A 19981-nucleotide genomic window follows, 5' to 3' on the forward strand; every position below is an offset into this window, starting at 1 on the left:
GAGAACATGCAAACTCCACACAGAAATGCCCAGGGGAGAATCGAACCCAGGTCTTCCCGATCTCCAAGCTGTTACTGTGTTGGCCAACGTGCTAACCACTAGACCACCGTGCGGCCAATTAAGGAATAGTAACGGAAATATAATATTATATTTATTAATGTCAAAAAGCAACATATATAAAATCAATAAACAAATATGATTAAATTGTTTTTTTTCATGTGTTCATGAATTACTTAAATTGTAAAATATAATCTTACATAATATATTTTTAAGCTGTTTCCTCACCGATTTACAGTATGTACATTAATCCCTCATTTATTGTGGTTAATTGATTCCAGACCTGACCGTGACAGGTGAATTATTTAATGGTATATTTATTGTCTGGAAAAACACTAAGGAGTGTCACATCTTTCAAGCAAGAAGCGGTGGGGGGAATCAATGATTGAATTGGTTGAACTGCCATTTAAGCCACGCCCAGATAATTAAATATATAAATCGGTCATGAAATAAACGATTAAGAAAAACTTACAGTAGAATGATTTCATGATTTAAATGAATCGGGTATACACTCATTTATTTCACATTTGAATTCATATTTTCATGAGCTATTTAACTGTCTCTATACTGTATTTATTGCATTTTGGCACATACCAAAAAAATGCTCCACATAGCGAAAACTCTGATTGCCGCTGTGTTTTAATCTGGACCTCAGGACAAGTCGGAGCATCTGATTACCAGCAATCTTGAAGGAGTACGTGCTTTGAAAGATGACACAGATAGGACAGTGGTAAGGCACTTAAAAACACATACGTCAACTCGAAGCAGTTAAAACCAGTATGTTGTGATCGTCTGCAACTTGAGCAGAGACTGACTAATACCCGTATAAAACTGTAACAATAGTCCAGATTTGCTGATACAAAGGCATGAATCACTCCTTCAAAGTCTGACAATTTGTTCACCGGAAGTGCTTGACCTTTTAGAGGTGTTGAAAGAAGCCAGCACTGACAACACTCCGAGCATTTGTGACACGATGTCGCCTATTTAGGCTGGTGCTGTCGAGAAGAAGGAAGAAAACAACTAACCATCTCGTTTCCTGTCCTCTAGGTGGTGCTTTTTCGTGACACACTACCAGCCCTTAGCGGGGAGTCGGCATCCACCTGAAGGGGACACAGATCTGAGACCCGCAATGGCGACCACAGCTTGATATTTGTGGTGAGTTCACGTTAGCAGCTGCTGTCGCACCTTTAGTGAGGGCAGACAGTGTTGCATTAGCAGTGGTGCATCAGCACATTCCAGTTGCAGCATATGCAGATCAGAGATGGCAATTTGTTACAGGAAAGGCCGGGAGAACTGCAGGTGCATAGCAGAATTAGGTCAGAGTGGCTTTTCTATGCAGCATGCTTCATTCACCCTGCTTTGTCATCTAAACTGTATTTGTCCACTGTTTCTGAAAATAGAAGAAAATATAACAATTTCAACTTTGTACACTGCAGAAACAGAAATCGAAGCAGATTAAATACCTAAAATGGACAAAAATACCTTTTTTTATTATCAAGATGTTTTTTTCTTACTATGTTACAGCAGTTTGGTTATCTTAAGTAATATATAATAAGGTCTGAGATATATTACCGTATTTTCCGGGCTATAAGTCAAAAAAATGCGCCACACCATATAAATCGCATTGAGCTATACATTGCATATTTATGATCAAGCTATCATAAGCTGGCGCCAAAAGCTGAAATAAGTAAAAAAAAAAAAAGAAAAAATGTAAGTACAGCGGAAACTTGGTTAGCCTCAGCCCCGGTTAACATGTTTTCCGGTTATTTGCCTCGGTTAGTGTACAATATGTTGCACGTCTTGTCAATTAATTAACACACTGCGTGAGTCCAACTTTGTCCTTTAATGTATTTTTTTTTATAAGAAAACGTCCTTCCTCTTTAGAATCCTATTAGCTAGCTAAACAAAATGGCAAACTGAACCAGAAGTTAGCTGCATTATGTCGACAGTTTATGATGTCATCAGCAGTTGATTGTCAAAAATGTTAACATTAAACACGTTTATATAGTTCTACAATTATAGTTTTACATGCAAAAAACAATTCTATCCATCCATTTTCTATACCGCTTCATCCTCATTAGGGTCGCGGGGGCATGCTGGAGCCTATCCCAGCTGACTTCGGGCGACAGGCGGGGTACACCCTGGACTGGTCGCCAGCTAATCACAGGGCACATATAGACAAACAACCATTCACACTCACATTCATACCTATGGGCAATTTAGAGTCTCCAATTAACCTCACCTGCATGTTTTTGGGAATGTGGGAGGAAGCCGGAGTGCCCGGAGAAAACCCACGCGCACACGGGGAGAACATGCAAACTCCACACAGAAATGCCCAGGGGAGAATCGAACCCAGGTCTTCCCGATCTCCAGGCTGTTCCTGTATTGGCCAACGTGCTAACCACTAGACCACCGTGTGGCCCAAAAAAAAAAAAAAAAACAATTCTAAATGCATATAAATGACAAATCAAAGGGATAAATGAACATTTAAGGTTACTTTTACCTTCATAGAATTCATACATGACCGTTCGCAAAGACACGATTTGGCAGCGAGATCAACCACCACTTTCCTGTTTTCAGTCACGTCAAGAATCACGTCTTCAATGAAGGTAAAAGTAACCTTAAAGGTTAATTTATCCCTTTCATTTATGGGTGTAACGATTCATCCACTACATCGATGTATCAATTTACAGTATATTCCTATAATCCAACAACAGTACATCGATCTGTGTTCAGCAAGTTGCCATTCTGGCCTACATACAGTCATGGAAAAAATGATTAGACCACCCTCATTTCTTCAGTTTCTCGTTCATTTTAATGCCCGATACAACGAAAGGTACCTTTGTTTGGACAAAAATAGCTCACAGGAGTTACATTTTCTGGCAGTACAATGCCATAGCTATTCATGTTAGAACTTGTTATTTTGGTTATTATCAAGATAACCATGGAAGTTGCTAGATATCAGCTCTTAAATTAAGCTCTTATGAGTTATATTTGTTATCATCATTATATTTGTCCAAACAAATGTACCTTTAGTTGTACCAGGCATTAAAATGGATCAATAAACTGAAGAAACAAGGGTGGTCTAATTTTTTCCATGACTGTATATCGATCTAATATCGTTTAAAAGGTAATCAATTGATTGCATCGATACCAAGAAATAAAGCATTGGATTTAAGCAGGGCAGACTTTATATGGATGTGTGGGGGTTTTTTTTAGCATTTGTAATGATAAAGACGTTACTCGTTACGTTACTCGTGTAACAGTTTGATTTGGTGTAAGTTGATTAGTCATGCCTGTTGAGTGGGGCACACGGATGATTGTTGTGGTTACAGTGTGGTTGGCACATGTGCAGTTGAATAAATGGAGCTGACACGTCCTCTCCAAAGAGCACAAGTTTGGGATTTTTTGTCCTGTAAAGAGTGACTCTAGACGCCCTACACTAAGTTCAGTCTGCCTGTGATGTCATCGCCACACTTTATACTGGATTTATACTGAGTGTTGGACCACATTGAGTCATACGAGCGCTTAAGTCCAACTTTAAGCCTTTCAAACTCATGGAACAGAGCTTCAGGACAGGATAAAATGTATGTAGGTTATAAATTCACTTTCATATCTATCTAAAGTTGAAATTTCGCTAAAATCTGATGCGAAATATGTTAATTTTGCTCCGAAATTACTGTGTACTTGCAATTTGTAGTGTGCCATGGAAACCAATACAGCATGCTGCTGCACTGCGAGTGCTACAGGCCTGCATGAAAATTATGACACTTGATTTTCTTCCCTGGACTTTTTGATTATCAAAACAAATTTTAAAGTCTGTTGACTTTTAAAACAAATGTCACAGCCCAACTTATTATATATATATATATATATATATATATATATATATATATATATATATATATATATATATATATATTTTTTTTTTTTTTCTTTTTTTTTTTTTTGTAGTACTTCACCTGCCCTGTCAGTACCAGGTATTTATTTTAAAGTTAGACTTATTGAATTTTTGGCTAAAAATTAACTGAATCAATTTAAAGTTACTGAATCGTTTTGGATCTTATCATACAAAATGAACCGTTGTCATCCTTTAATCGTATCGGCAACCTCGAATCGTGATACAAATCGAATCGTTATTAAAACAAATCGTTACATCCCTACTTACATTAATCATTTATATACATTTGTATGCATTTCAAAATGTTTTCTGCACATAAAACTATAAAGCGTGTTTCATGGGAAAAAGGTGTTCGTTGAACGTCCGTTTCATTTGGAGTCAGACCTTCTGGAACGAATTAATGACGCGAACCAAAGTTCCACTGTTGGTGGATGCAAGAAAAACTGTAAACTGTTTAAAAAAAAACATCAAAAGTGTTAACCATAACACATGACACCTGGACGCATCCCGTTGTGTGGAAATATATCAAACAGAATAATTTAACACTCGCAAATGAATTAAAATAGACTGAAAATCATAACTGTATATTTAGTTAGTCTGTGGCTGACGCAGCAGCTACAATCTCCAAACTAGAATGAGTGTCCTTTTTAAACAACACTGCTGTCTAAAATACCACACTTTCTCAATCTACACGGGTATCATAGCATTATTGTTGCACATTATCTACAGACAGTCAGCAAAGCAGAAGTGTGTTAGAAAGTAGGCCTACTTCTTAACAAAAAGTGTCCAGTATGCTCTGTATTGTTAAGACGATTTGTGAATTTGAGAATTTGTGTGGCTCGCCGCATCACAAGCTCAACTCAATGAATCATTGCAGCCACTAGGTGTCGCCAAAAAACAACAACCAATCCACTTTAACTTAAAGTGGTCGCACTTTAAGCCACACCTGACTATAAGTTGCAAGACCAGACACAATGTGGGAAAAAAAAGTATGACGTATACTCCAGAAAATATGACACATAAAATAATCAAAATATCAAAATAATCATGATCTGGAGTGCGTGATAAAGTGGAAGAGAAAACATAGCTCTCTTTCACCACATGGTCAATTAGTATTGCACAAAACAGAAAAAAATGATTTGTAATTTAATGAGAAAAAGTCATACTTTTATGAGAATAATGTCGTAATATTATGAGCAAAGTTGAAAGTTGAAATATTAAAGAAAAAAAGACTTTTTTAAAAGATGTAATACTATGAAAAACAAACAAAACAACAAATAATATTTTTTTTTTGGTAAATTAGGGTGCAGAAAATAGAATAAAGTAAAGAATTCACCTAACCACCTATATCACAAAGCTGAAATGCCGTTTCTTCTTGAAATATATTTAACTTCTTAGCATATCTTTGCATTTTTTCATTTTTCACTATGTGGCCCTCGGTGGAAAATGTTTGGACACCCCTGCTATAAGCTACCCCACAAAACCTTTACTCAAGAATACTCTTCACAATAGCAGCCACCATTGCAGCTGTTTGCTGTGACCTCACTTGATTATTCATCTGGAAGTGTGACGCAGTGAGCCTCCCCTTGGGGAACATACGATATGGCAGGGGCGTCCCTTACTCCCCCAAAAACAGATTTCCTCCAGTATATTTTGTGGCATTTTTTCTGCTCGCCCAGACTGTTTACTCTCTCACTGCCTGAACAAAAAAAGAATCACTTTACTTTGCCTTTAAACATAACGGATGCAGCTCAGCAGGTTTGAAGATGTTTTTCTTTATTTTTCTCAAGCTGCTGGGATTCCCCTGGGGAAACTTCAAAAGGAAAACCTAAGACAAACGTAAAACGTGCCAGTAGTGCAGACCGGCGCTGCCAAATACGTGACCCATGTGAATTGATCAAGGTCGTTGGTGGAGTCTCTTGAACTTGAAACGGACTATCAAGCTCCCTATCCGAATGCTGTAGCAACACCAGCATGCGGAGTCACGGTTGGACCTCATGACATATAGCATGAAACTATTCATTAACAGCCGGCACATGAGAGGGTGGAGTTAATCATGTGTGCTGTGTCTTCAGAGAGCAGTCGGCCGTGAATAATTGCACGCATCCGAAGTGCAGCGGGTACCTGTATCCCCGCAGCATCTGTCTGCATCATGCAAATGTCACATAGCTCATACGTCCACATACTGTATTCTATTTTCAGAGAGGGTTTGCATCTAAGAAAAATGCTGTGGGAGTTGGCTGCTCCGTCTACCTTTGACCCTCTACGATCATAACCTCTGTGGCCTGCTGCAGCCAAGAGGAAATTGCACAGTAATAAGAACAAAGAAGTAGGATGGCTCCCACTTGTCCTCCACTCGTTCAAAGCGAACAGCCAGGCAATGCTAATTAGCCAGCGTGTGTTACTGAGTGGAACATGTTTTTTTTTCCCCTCCCTCTCAGCAAACCTTTAACAAGGATCATCTAAAACAATCACACTCATCCTGCATAAACCCAAAAGACGAGGACTGGTGGTTCCTAACCATTTTTGTGCACTTGCTCCGTTTTTTTTAGATACCATTTCAAAACACATGCAGCCATGCAGCCTATGTGGAGAAGCACTAGTATGCTGGTGGTGCATGCTTGAATGGTGCTTCTGCCAGCAACCCATACAGGGGTTTGTACAGATTGCTCAATAGTATTTCAAATTGGGCCCAAAGAAAATGTATTTTTAAAATATTGTTTTCAATATCAGTGAAGGAACAACCAATAGATTGCAGTACATAAAGCTGCTCGACAGTTGGATGATGACTCTGCTTCGTTGATCAGTATTATTTTAAAATTAGCGTCACAATTCTTCCTCTGTTGTTTGCTAACAATCGTTCAGACATTTATTTTCCAGCGGGTGTCTGTCGTGGCTGCATCTCTCCAGGTCACTGGTGTGTGTGAGCAACAGGAAGAAAAGCTCCGACTTACTTGGGGAGAAGCCGCCCAAAACCTGTTGTTTTGGGCGGCTTCTCCCCAAGTATGAATCTCTAGACCCCAAATATAAGATGAACGGTTACACTTTTTTGTACTATAGTCATCCCTCGCCACATTGCACTACGTATTTTGGGGCTTTACTCTGTCACGGTTTTTCAAAATATATTAATGAATAAACCATTGCTGTTTTGTGGTTGAATACAGCCTATTACATGTCAAAATATGCATGTTTAAGCAAATTTTATTTATGTTGGCCTAAATTAAGCACCAAAGACTGGTCACTAGGTGTCAGTAATGTTACATTAGCCACCACAAAAAGTCCCAAAAGGAACAACAACAAACTCTCCCCATGCTAACATGTGTGAGTCTATATTATGAGTTATTTTCTCTTATTATGCTTATTATTATTATTATTATTATTATTGGGTAATATGAGTGTAAACATGACTATGAGGGTGTTATTTCATGTCTAGAAGGCTCTAATAATGTTAAAAACCGTATTTAGAAGGTTTTATACAAGTTTTCTATCCTCAACAAAAGTATTCCATAAAAAAAATAAGGAATCTTATTTTGCGGAAATTCACTTATAACGGTTGAGTCTGGAACCAATTAACCGCTACAGAGGAGGGCTGACTGTACTTATATTCAGGTCAATATGGTTCTTCGTTTGTTACAGACCATGTAGCTGAATAATAAACAATAAATATTGCAACTTTTGATCAATCCATCAGACTTTAAATAATGTGCCGAGTTAAGCCCCTCCCATTTCTGCTTAAACCACGCCCACTTCTAGTTTATGCCCCCTGCCAAGGAGGATTAAACTTTGTTGCGAATCTGGATATATGTGCATATATAGGAATATATGTAGTAGGAGTCGCTATGGCATCCACACAATCGCCTATTTACTCACAACTTTTCATCATCCTCGATGAACCAGAAAGTAACATGCCTATGAACAGATGGACACGCAAACACAAATACGATGCTCCACGTGTTATTATTGTTTGCTCTCTGAGTGACACTCTGGTTATATATAGTCATCAAATGTGAACATAAACGCAACGCTTTTGGTTTTGCTCCCATTTTTCATGACATCTAAAGCTGTTTCTATGTACACAAAAGGCCTGTCTCTCGCAAATATGGTTCAGCTATTATTAGTGAGGATTCATAATTGATTCATTATTAAAATGCACCTGTGAAGTGAATGGAGTGTCTCATGGTGGCTGTGGGGTTATGGTATGGAAAAGGGACACAGGTGCGTTATATTGCTGGCATTCTGAATGTACAGAGATACAGTGACCTCAGGTTGCAGCATGGTAATGTACTGCCCCGCGTTGCCAGGATCTGATCACACACTGCAAAAAAGCCATACTTGAAACAAGGCCAAATTATTTTAAAATGGAAACTTTTTCTTCAGCCAGTGGGGTAAACACAATTTGCTTGGAATATTTTTGTTGTGTCTTTTAAGAATATAATGAGTCCTAAAATAAGAAATCAGGTCTAACTTTAAAGGAAAATTACCCCTCTTTTTTTTTTTTATTATTTTGCCCATCATCCACAATCCTTATGAGACTTGGGCACATACTGTATGTCTTTCTCTTTTCTGTGCGCTCTAAATATATAAAAACAGATAAAAAGAGACAGTTCATTATTGCACGTAATGGGAAACACTTATTCCACCTATGAAGCCTTCTGAAAAAACTACAGCGACATTGTTATTCATTATTATTAACATTGTTCTGCCGATCGAACTACGTTACTGGTGCATTTTACACGTCGCTACAACACACGGCTAGCTACTAGCTGGATAGCGATTAGCTTCACCACACACTCGCCCGCAGCGTGTCAGTGCCGTGCTCTCAACGCCTCAGGCCACGACCAAAACGGTAATATTGGTAATGTTAGATATTGGAGCTGCTGCCATTGCTGCTGTGTTTTTATTTTTGAGTTTGGAAAAGTTAACATGTTTGTTTGTAGGCGTTCGTTTCTATGTTGCTATGTGAAATCAATCCTTTTAATGCTTAAAAGGACCAAAATACTGTAAGTATTACATGTTGTCATGAATGTAAATGTTATTATATTGTTACAGCATGTATATAAAACCATAAAACCTTCTTGGAGGTTTTCGGAGGTGTATTAATAGCAGTCTTTGTAAGCGGCATACTGTAGGTGTGTCCCATTACGTGCAGTAATGAGCTGTCTCTTTTTTTCAGTTTATATATCTTTAGAACGCACAGAAAAGAGAAAGACGTGTGTTCGTTCATGTCTCACATAAGGATTGTCTATGATGGGCAAAATTTCAAAAAAAGTGCAGTTTTCCTACAAGCATACAGCTAGATTTAAGTAAAATGTTCTTATTATAAGGTAAGATTTAAGCCAAGTGTTCTAACATTCACAAATTGAGATCAAATTAGCTTTCATGAGGCTAGATTCAAGCAAAATTTTTTTCCATAGAAAAAACAACCATTTGCCTGATTGTAGGGCCAACATGCTAACCACTCGGATAGCATTTGTTCTTGTCGGCATGTTGCCATATTTGGTTACTTGTTTTTCGAAGTCTTTCTTCATACGGGATGACTTTCTACATACGGGTTTTAACATTATTAGAGCCCTGTACACATGAAATAAAATCCCCATAGCCACTTTTACACTACTGTACTTTGTTTACATCACATTGCACAGGCTACGGCTGCTGCTAGCATAACAAGCTAGTGAGCTAACTAGTTAACCTCTCCAATGTACAGTACTTATTCTAAACTTAGGAAAGTATTTCAAACTAAGTGGGGAAGAAGGACAAAGAAGCCAGAAACATACCACTTCCACACAGAATGACAGGAGAACATGTTTTTCACTTGATCCCAGCCATAGCATGTCGGCTCGGCTCCATGCAGTGTGAAAGGTGTTGGAGATGAAATTCTCCATGACCTACTAAAGGTCAAAGGACAACTTTGCCAATTTCCAATTTCACCTCCCCCTTACGTGTTCGTTAATCTCCAGTCATGAGAAGGAAAGAAGACTCACACACCAAATTAGACTTACAAAATGTATTGAAAAATAAGTCAGACAGAATATCTTCCGCAGCTTACAAAGCTCCGGACCCCGTCTCATGCACCGGTTGCCTGCTCCTCCGGATGTATGAGAGAGAGTCTCGATGGATTGTTTTGCTCACACCATTGGCGCCAGTCTCTCCAAAGTTAACTTTCTCCCGGATTGCTTGACAAAGTAGGGTGACGCCAACAGGCGATAGTGCCGAGTTATTTTGACTACATTCTGTGACCATATCTGGCTGCTGTCTGTACACTATGTGTGAGCACCACACTATTTCTGTTTAACCTTTGAAACACAGATGTTCATCTACTCAGCTAACTATTTAATAAAGCATTATTTCTATAAACTACTTGTAATCATTCACTAAGTTATTAGATGAATTGATTTAACAGTTATATCTATACTGTACTTATTTTAAGGCACTCAGCAATAATTCAATCAATAGACATCAATGCAACAGTTATTCTAAAATCTGCTTGTAATAATTATTTATCCACTCAGTAAATTAACTTTTGCCTACAAAGGCAACGCATTTTGACTAATAGTCAGCCATAGTCAACCACGAAACAGCCATCATTTATTAATTCATTATTTTTTGAAAAACACAATAAAGTGAGGGAGCGATATTCGAACCGCCATATAGCGAGGGATGACTGTAATGTTATCTCAAGATTATTAAGATTTTATGACTAGATTTTATATAATAAATATTGGTAAGCTTTAGGAAATTTGCAGTGCAGCCTTCACATTGGTGCAAAATCAGCAAATCTTTAGATATATTTTCTCTGTGTGAGTCAATTCTTCAATTTAGAAAGTGTATATAACCAGTTTTACTCTTAATGTAAGACATGTATTCTTAATCTGTTGCTGAAGAATACAGTCATCCCTCGTTTATAGCGGTTAATCGCTTCCACACCCGACCAAAATTAATTTGTGCCGATTCAATGTTAATAAATAGAATATGTTCATAGTTAGAGCATAGAAAACCTGTTTATGACTTTCTAAATACATTTTTTAACGTTATTAGAACCTTGTAGATATGAAATAACTCGCCTATTGCCAGCTTTACTCTCCTATTATTTGTGCTGCAGGGGCTCAAGACAACCGCTAGCAAGCAAGCTTCAGAGCTAACCAGTTAGCCTCGAATGTATTTCTTCTAAACTTAAGAAGCCAAAAACTTACCACTTCCACGTGAAATGGGAGGAGAACTTTTTTTCACTGTATCATGTGGGACATGCCCTGGCTGACTTCATGACTTCATGCAGTGTTAAGGTAATGTAATGTAAGGTAATGTCTCAATGTTTTGTGTCATTACTGCCACCCAGTCACCTGAATCATACATATTGTTTGTATTTTGACTAATAATAGACCAAAATCTCCCACAAAACAGTGATAATTCATTAATTACTTCATTTCTGAAAACACGTGATATAGCAAGGGAGCGAGCGTGATATTGCGAGGGACGACTGTAATTTTTCGCTTGTGATTAGAAAAAAAAAAGTAATTTCTGGCAAAAAAAATCTTAAGAATTAGCTAGATATGCTTTCTTAAAAAAAGATTTGTTTTCTCATGTAAAAATTGCTACAATGTATTTTTTTCTTTTTAGGAAAAAAATTTGAAACTGTTGCTTAAAATGGCACTTTTTTTAATTTTTGGAAATTTTATTTTTGGAGTGCAATTCCAGGAAGCTGAAAACATTTGCATATTTGTTGCTTTGCACCTGAAGTGTACCAAGGTAAATTCCTTAATGTTGCTTTTACTCCTTCTAAAAATGACGATGAAATAAGAGCAATTTGTGTTGTGAAAATGCAGCAGTTGTTGTTCTTATGGTCTATACGTTGCCTCTCAAGTGTACTTTAATGCCGGCTGTCAAGTTTAAGGAGGCAGTGGGCGCAACGACACGACTCCCCTCTACTTCATGGCTGCGTACACAAAATGATGGTAGCCTTCAGCTTGGAAATGCTGGTGCTCTAAGTAGACGCCGAAGCCAAGTTGTCAGGATGGCGGCACAGACAGAGGAAGGAGGATCAAGTTATTAGCCTTCTGTATTCAGCATTCCGCCGGTGCCACTGTTCCCATAAGTCTGCTTCTTCTGCCTTGTGTTCTGTGGCCTGCTCCTCTCGTCAAAGTCATCTTGCAGCTTCACAGCTCGTGTGCCCCGGAATATCAAATGTTGGAGATGAGCAGCGCCTGGTGATATTCTCAGGCTTAACGGCACGCATCTCCATGTTAAGCATACCCCAGCATCTTTGCAGCTAACCAAGAATCGAGTTCTCCATTCCATTCCATCCACTTTTGATCATTTTGTAAGGGTGAGGCTTTTGTGACTTGGAAACAGCCTAATAGTTGAAGCAATCTGAAGTAACACGAGAGGAAATCTGGTAAAAATCAATGCAAGCATAAGTCAGATATAATACAGTATATTTGTGGCTCAAAGGGAGAAAAGCTCATACTGCATTCTCTGTTAAATCTTTTTTTCACTTTGAAGACTGAGTCACACGAACATTGATTTCCTCATACATCATGGTCTCCATTTTTGCTGGCTTGTCGACATGTACAGTACGCAGAAAAGCATTGTTTCTACCAGCTGAGATTTGCAATGTGAAATGATGCAATGCAGACGCAAGGAAGCTCACCACATGCACGCTCATTCTCATTCTCATTAGTTGCAGTTGAGTCTGAGAATCCATTTACATTAATATCCAAAAATAGCATAATCAGGTTTTTGCTTGCGCGTAAACAAGCCTCTCTCCCACAGCGGGAAAAGCAGAGAACCTCTCACACGGGTGTCGAGCCTCGAGTTCAGGCAATAGCAAGAGCAGTTACATTTTCTTATGAGATGCACGCTTGTTTTACTGCAGTGCCTTAGTTAAAAAGAAAAAAGTTGAGTCGCAGTACTTATTGTGTTATGCATGTCAGTGCACCACTGGAGGCATTCACAGGCAAGTGTTACGTTGCAAAGCATGAATCAATAGAGGTTTAGCCCACATTCTGGTTTATTAGTTTGGTGAGCAAAAGTCTCAAGACTGCTGTCCTTACAATCTTCAACCTTCAATCACACTCTAATCAGTGATGTGCGGTGAGGTTCATGGCCGGGGTCTTACATTTTAATCAATTATTTTTGTAGTTAGAGCACAGAAAGGTTGAAATATTTGGAAAGAAAAGAGCAAAGACTGAAGTGGGTACTAATAATGGACTTTTTTACCTACATGGCAAAGTTGAGATGCAGTTTTTTTCTTGAAGTATATTATATGACTTCTTAATAAACGCCAAACCTTTACTGTGATTAACCAGTGGATCTTTGGGACTTGCCCAGTCCATTGCTGTTCTAAATTCCCTAATCATAAGGCATGAAAGGGTGCAGGGCCCATTTTTGAGGGCAGCAGCTTTTGTTTACTGCAGAGTTAGATACAGTACTGCGAGAGACATATATATATATATATATATATATATATATATATATATATATATATATATATATATATATATATATATATATATATATATATATATATACATACACACATACACATATATATATATGCAGTATGAGACTATGCCTGCCCGTAGCTAGCAGCTTGTAACCAAGATTTTAGCTTGCAGCCCAGAGACGGCTCGTAAATAAACAACACTCATTAGTTGGGACACTCGTATGCTAAGGCAGTGGTCCCCAAACCCCTGGCCGCGGCCCGGTACCGGGCCGTGGGTCATTTGGTACCGGGCCGCACAGAAAGAAAAAATAATTTCCATTATTTCATTTTTTTTGTACGTTTTATTTTGAAAAGTGGCCGGATTCTCTCTGTTACATCCGTCTCACTTGACACATGTCCATGGTGCGTGTGCTAACTTTATCTCATGCCACACAGATAGACTACTACTGTATTTTTACCACTTTTATTTCACCTCATATTTGGTGTCAAATGCTGATACTATGTGGGAAGGCATAAAGGTAAGTTTTGATGACTTATTGAGTGCTAATGTGCTCATTTGTCTCAAATGAATTCATGCTAGCTCACTGCCTTTTACCACACACGTCAAACAGAGATGTAATCATCTCTCTGGAAAAACTTGGCTGGAACTTGAACTGGTGGATGGTGGGTCGGCATTTATTTTGTGCTTTTAATTTGGCCCCCCTCATCTTTGCAGAATTGTTGTAATTCAGCCACATTGGAGGGTTTTCCAACATGAACCACCTTTTTAAGGTCATGTCACAGCATCTCAATAGAATTCAGGTCAGGACTTTGACTAGGCCACTCCAAAGTCTTCATTTTGTTTTTCTCCAGCCATTGAGAGGTGGACTTGCTGGTGTGTTTTGGATCATTGTCCTGCTACAGAACCCAAGTTGGTTTCAACTTGAGGTCACAAAGAGAAGGCCGGACATTCTTCTTCAGGATTTTTAGGTTGACAGCAGAATTCATGATTTCATTTATCACGTTTATCAAGTCTTCCAGGTCCTGAAGCAGCAAAACAGCCCCTGACCATATTTTACTGTAGGTATGATGTTCTTTTTGCAGCATTATTTTTACGCCACATACCTTCCAAAAAGTTCAACTTTTGTCTGTTTGGTTTAAACAGTTCATGTTAGGAGTCTCTGGAGACATGGTTTAGTGGGAGGGAGTTCCACAACCTTGTTGCCCTGGCAGATGGCTCTCGCAGCAAGACCAAAGTTAAGTGTATCTACTGTCACTGTGATTGGAATTGTCACGGACTAAGTTAACGGCAGGCCTAATCGAGGACTGCTATGTTGGGGCTTCTGTCAATTCAGCGCCAGCAGCACTAGCAATTGCTAGAATTAGCAGGGCACTACCTAGTCATCAGCGCATCAGTAAAACATACGTACATAATAGCGATCTAATTTATCTTATTTATTGTGTAAAACTATGACAGGAACAACATCAAATTAAAAGCACAAAATGAATACAGATACAGCCTGGATTTTTTTTTTGTGTGTGTGTTTGGGTACCACAAATATGCACATTAGCACTCAATGAGGTCATCAAATCTTACCTTTATGCATTCCCACATAGTATCAGCATTTGGGAGCAAATATGAAGTGAAAGAAAAAGGGTGAAAAATAGTACAGAAGTCTGTGTGAATTTCTCTTGAAGGTCAATTAAGTATCTATTTGTGCAGTGTGTGAGAACGGGAGAATGTGCGTTCAAGGACGGTCAAACAAAATAGGAAAAATCGCCACTTGTGTTAAGCATTCAAAAACTGGGGGATTTCTAACTGTATAATATTTTTGAACCCATCATCCACCAGTAAAAGCCTGGACTTTGCTTTTCAGAGATGTTGTGTACCGAACAAATGTGCACATGAGCACTCAATAAGGTAATCAAACCTTACCTTTATGTATTCCCACATTGTATCAGCATTTGGAACCAAATGTAAGGTGAAAGAAACAGGGTAAAAATACAGTATAGTAGTAGTAGTACTGTGCAGCATGGGACAAAGTTCAGATGGTGCGTTCAAGGACTGTCAAACAAAGTGGGACAAAACGCAGCTCGCATTAAACGTGCAAAAACTGTGGGATTTCCAATTGTATATATTTTTTTTTAAATAAAATGTAATAAATTTGATGTAGTTATTGTTGTAGTTGCATATGGAACTGTTTACCACAAAGAGATCTACAAAAAACGTATTTCATCTGCGATTAAATGTTGATTAATTATGAGTTAACGGACAAAAAAAAGTGATTAATCATGATTAATCATGGATTAAATGGCTATATTAAAACTATGGTTTGACAAAAACAGATTATCCTTGAACTTAAGTAAAACTAAAATAATGATATTTGGTAATAGCAGAAAGGACATGTACAACCAAATACAAATAGACGGAGTGGACGTTGAAAGGGTCATAATAGATGAAAAATTTTGCTGGAAATCTGACATTAAAAATATACAACATAAGCTGGGGAGAAATACTTCAATATCGAATAAAGAATAAAATGTATTCTTGATCAAAAATCACTCCCTACTCTTTACTGCTCTCTGGTATTACTGTGTGGATATATAGGGTAATAACTATAAAAGCAATCTTCACTCCCTAAAGGTACTGCAAAAAAGATCAGTGAGGATAATCCATAATGCCTCTTATCATTTTGGGGTATGTACTAACATAACGTGTCATTGAACAACTTTGCTATCTTGTTGTCATTATACTAATTGTCTTGTTCTCAAAACAGTATTTCTGTGTGGTTGTTTATTGAATATACACACATATTGAAGTGTGTCAAGCCTTATGATGGTGATACTATCAAAGGGGTTTCCTATCTCACAGGCTGATTCAGACTTTATGCCTTTATCTAATGACAAATTAGCACAAAATAGCATAAAAACAATGGCCACGCTGTTTGAATGGAGATGTGCTTGGTAAATAAAGTAGTGTACAATTTAAAATGTTGCCAGTCATAAATAAAACACAAATAGTTGACAGCTCTAATAGTGATGAAAATCGGAAAAAACCCTGCAACCTGGACACTCAATTTATTCTCTTAATTTAAGCAGGACAGATTTCTATTTAATAAATATATTTATTTGTATTATTTTTGATGTAGGTGTGTATTTTATTCTGTTAATTTTGTTATCTTGAGCTAAAAAAAATAATTATTGAACAGTTTATTTCCCATATATTCGTATTACTATACTATTTTACTCTATTTTTAAATTCAGGTTTGTGTAAAATAGTACAAAAATCCACCCAAACGTTTATTTTTTTTATAGTTACCTACCTGTCAGGGCCCTTTGTGTAATGCCCCTGACCAATACCACTCATCATAAACAAACTGAAAAATGCACAGTTATTCCAAACGATCGGTATTGGTATCAATATAGGCCATGTCACTCATGGATCGGAATTGGCAACATAAAACCCTAACTGGAGCATACACACATATATACATATATATGTCTTTATATATTATATATATATATATATATATATGTATGTGTGTGTGTGTGTGTGTGTGTGTGTGTGTGTTTGTATATATTTTGACACCACTGAGCGATCATTATATTCCGTTTGACGTCAACAGTTGCAGGGGGCATTACACACGAGAGGCAAACCATTCCATATAACCGTGAATGAGTGAAAAATGCTGTTTTTGATTCCGAAGTCATGTCTGTAGCTTATCATGATCAGCCCATTGGAGTTGTGCTTGTCAAGGGAATCTCTGCTCTGGTGGCCAAATGAAACATTCTCAGAATTCAGATATGGTCTTTCATGGAAATGGAATATGCTGTGCATTTAAAGGGCTATTTATAAATATCAGCCCGAGGGAATAAGCTTCTCCCACCTTCAGCGAGGTACTGTGCATGCTTTGCATTGCTTTCATCAATCACAAAGTGTGTACATCTGAGCATGTTTGCGCTCGGCGGCGTAATGTAGTGTCTGTCCATCTTTCTGTCAAGGCCCTGACAGAGGATCCATGTTGTTTGCTGCTAGCCGGTCCCGGGACCACAGCTCCTGCAATTGTCTAGCATGGAAGAGAGCGAGCTCCCAAAAAGAGACCTGGCAGGGTCCTCGCTCCCATTTGCCCGCCCCGCAACAGATCCCAATCCGCCTGCCTGAGATTACACTAGCGTCCAATCTGTTACTGTAATTCGCTTTGGCTCGCGGGCCGGAGGAAAGCGAGGAGGAGGCCGAGCTGCACATGAGGCAGAGATGTTCTAAGTGCTCCTGGCATCACAATGAGCTGTCTTGGATGGAGCATTATGGACAAGTCGCTTGGGCAGAGCTACTCTAAAGTGTAGTAATAGCACCTTGGACAACATTGGCGGTGTGTGTTAGTGGATGGCGTAAATAGAAATGCCATTTTTAAACACACCCCACATTCACTATTGATGTTTTATGCTTTATGGCTGCATTATTGTCATGTGGCTTCTATCAGTCAGAATACCTGAAACTAATCATCCAATCATTTATTATTCATCAGCTTGGTTGCGGTGGCCACTCATTAGCTGCTGATGCCTTCATTTTGGCGTTTGTAATCGGCGGAAATATCACACACCTGCAATGTGGAGAGAGAAGGAAAAATGAATATATGAATTAAAAATGACTGTGCTGCCTTCTTGATTTTAAACTAATTTGAAATAGTTGGCCTTATTTCAATCAACAAGTGCTTAAATTGCATGAGTTGCTTGCAAGAAGTGGCCAGATTGCCAGCTAATGGAGAACTATGTGAACTAACAAGACCTGAAGAAAGCACCTGGAAAGCAACCCTTACAGTACCATACATGTTGGTTGAATGTAATCAATATACAGTAATCCCTCGTTTATCGCAGACCCGGCCCTAATTTCTGCAAAGTAGGGTTTGTTATTTATAAACAGTTGGTGATGAAATTTTTCACAACCTACTAAAGGTCAAAGGACCACTTTAGAAAATTAATTAGGCCAATTTCATATCCCCCTTACGTGTTTGTTAATCTCCAGGTATGAGACGGAAAGAAGACTGAAACACCAGATTAGATTTACAAAATGTATTGAAAAATAAGTCAGACAGAATATCTTAAGAGCTATGAAGCTCCGTACTATTTCTCTACCCATGGACGCCTTCCGCCTCCTCTCCGAAGGAAGAGAAACACGTCCCGATTTATGGTCCCCTCTGCTGTTTCATAAAAGTCTTTCTTTAAAGATAACTTTCTCCCGGATTCTTTGATGAAGTTGTGTGACATCAGCAGGTGATTGTCGCTGGGTTGTTGACAATTATTCTACATAAAAAAGACATTCTTTTCCCCAGTTTATCTCAAGGCTTCTGACTTGTTTATGCTTCCCTATCTGGCTGCTGGTCCCAGCTGGCCTTCACGATGTGTGAGCTCTCACTACTATTACAAGTTAACCTTTGACACACTTAAACAGTTCGTCATCTACCCAGCTAATTATTTAATAAAGCATTATTTCTATAAACTACTTGTAATCACTCACTCAGTTAATCATAAAACAGTTCTATTTATACTGTACTTATATTAAGGCACTCAATAATTCCATCAATAAACATCAACGCAAACAGTTATTTTAAAATCTACTTGTATATGTTACTTAAAAAAAATCACTCAGTAAATTAACAAAACATAATATTTTCATAGTTAGAGCATACAAAACGTGTTTACGACCATCTAAATACGTTTTTTAACATTATTAGAGCCCGTATACATAAACTAACACCCCTATAGTCACCTTTACACTCGTATTACCAATATAATAAGAGTAAATAAGCCATTTAAGACATAAATAAGACTTGTGATTGAGTGTGTCACTATAAATGTGTTCCCCTCAGGGGGACCCGAGAGAGTGGCGGGCAGGAAGTGACGTCAGGGGTCCAGAGTTGAGTTTTAGCTTGGCGTGGGTTACGGCCGCAACAGCAGCCCATGTTTTTATTACGGATTATTGTGCGTGTTGTGAGATCATTCAAACCTGCAATAAAAGCCTGTTGTTCTGGCAATCTGGTCTCAACGAATTGTTGGGACCGGCCTTTTACAAGGCAAAAGTGCCCCCAGACTATTTTATTCAAGTTTGAAGCAGTTGTTATTTAGTCTTATTTATGTCTAATATGTCTTATTTTCTGTTATAGTTGTAGGTATTATGTCTACTCTATAGGATAATTTGAGTATAAAGAGGGCTCTAATAATGTTAAAATCCATATTTAGAGGATTTCTATGCTCTAACTATGAAAATATTTGTTTTATAAATAAGGAATTCTAAGTGATTGTGGAGTGCAGATGAACGACAGCTTGTAATGTTCAGAATTACTGGAATGATCCATTCCAAGCTGTCAGGGAAATAATGAATATTGGTGTGCTACATGATCCAAGAGTGTGTCAGGGCCCTGAGGGGGATTTATGCACAGTTATGGATCCAAAAGGAAATGGGGCAAACAGTGCTTGAAAAGTACAAATTCATTTCTGCTAAGGCAATAAAACCAGCGAGAGGCCAGCTGGATATGAGTTCAAAAGGAGTTCAGGCGGTCCTCGGTTTCCGGTGTTCTATGTTAGTGCCTCGTGCCTGTGCAGCCATG

At 38.2% G+C, this 19981-nt stretch overlaps 1 protein-coding gene across 1 annotated transcript in view; it reads left to right on the top strand.

Annotated features, from left to right (window-relative positions):
* lrfn1 (leucine rich repeat and fibronectin type III domain containing 1) overlaps positions 1-19981 on the top strand; it is a 218677-nt gene that overhangs the window by 166581 nt on the left and 32115 nt on the right. Inside the window, exon 3 of the mRNA XM_054793220.1 lies at positions 1105-1212. The gene's annotated coding sequence lies outside the window, so the exon portion shown is untranslated. The remainder of the gene's footprint in view (positions 1-1104; positions 1213-19981) is intronic.

This window comes from Dunckerocampus dactyliophorus, chromosome 12 (genome assembly GCF_027744805.1).
Source record: "Dunckerocampus dactyliophorus isolate RoL2022-P2 chromosome 12, RoL_Ddac_1.1, whole genome shotgun sequence".
Lineage (NCBI taxonomy): Eukaryota > Metazoa > Chordata > Actinopteri > Syngnathiformes > Syngnathidae > Dunckerocampus > Dunckerocampus dactyliophorus.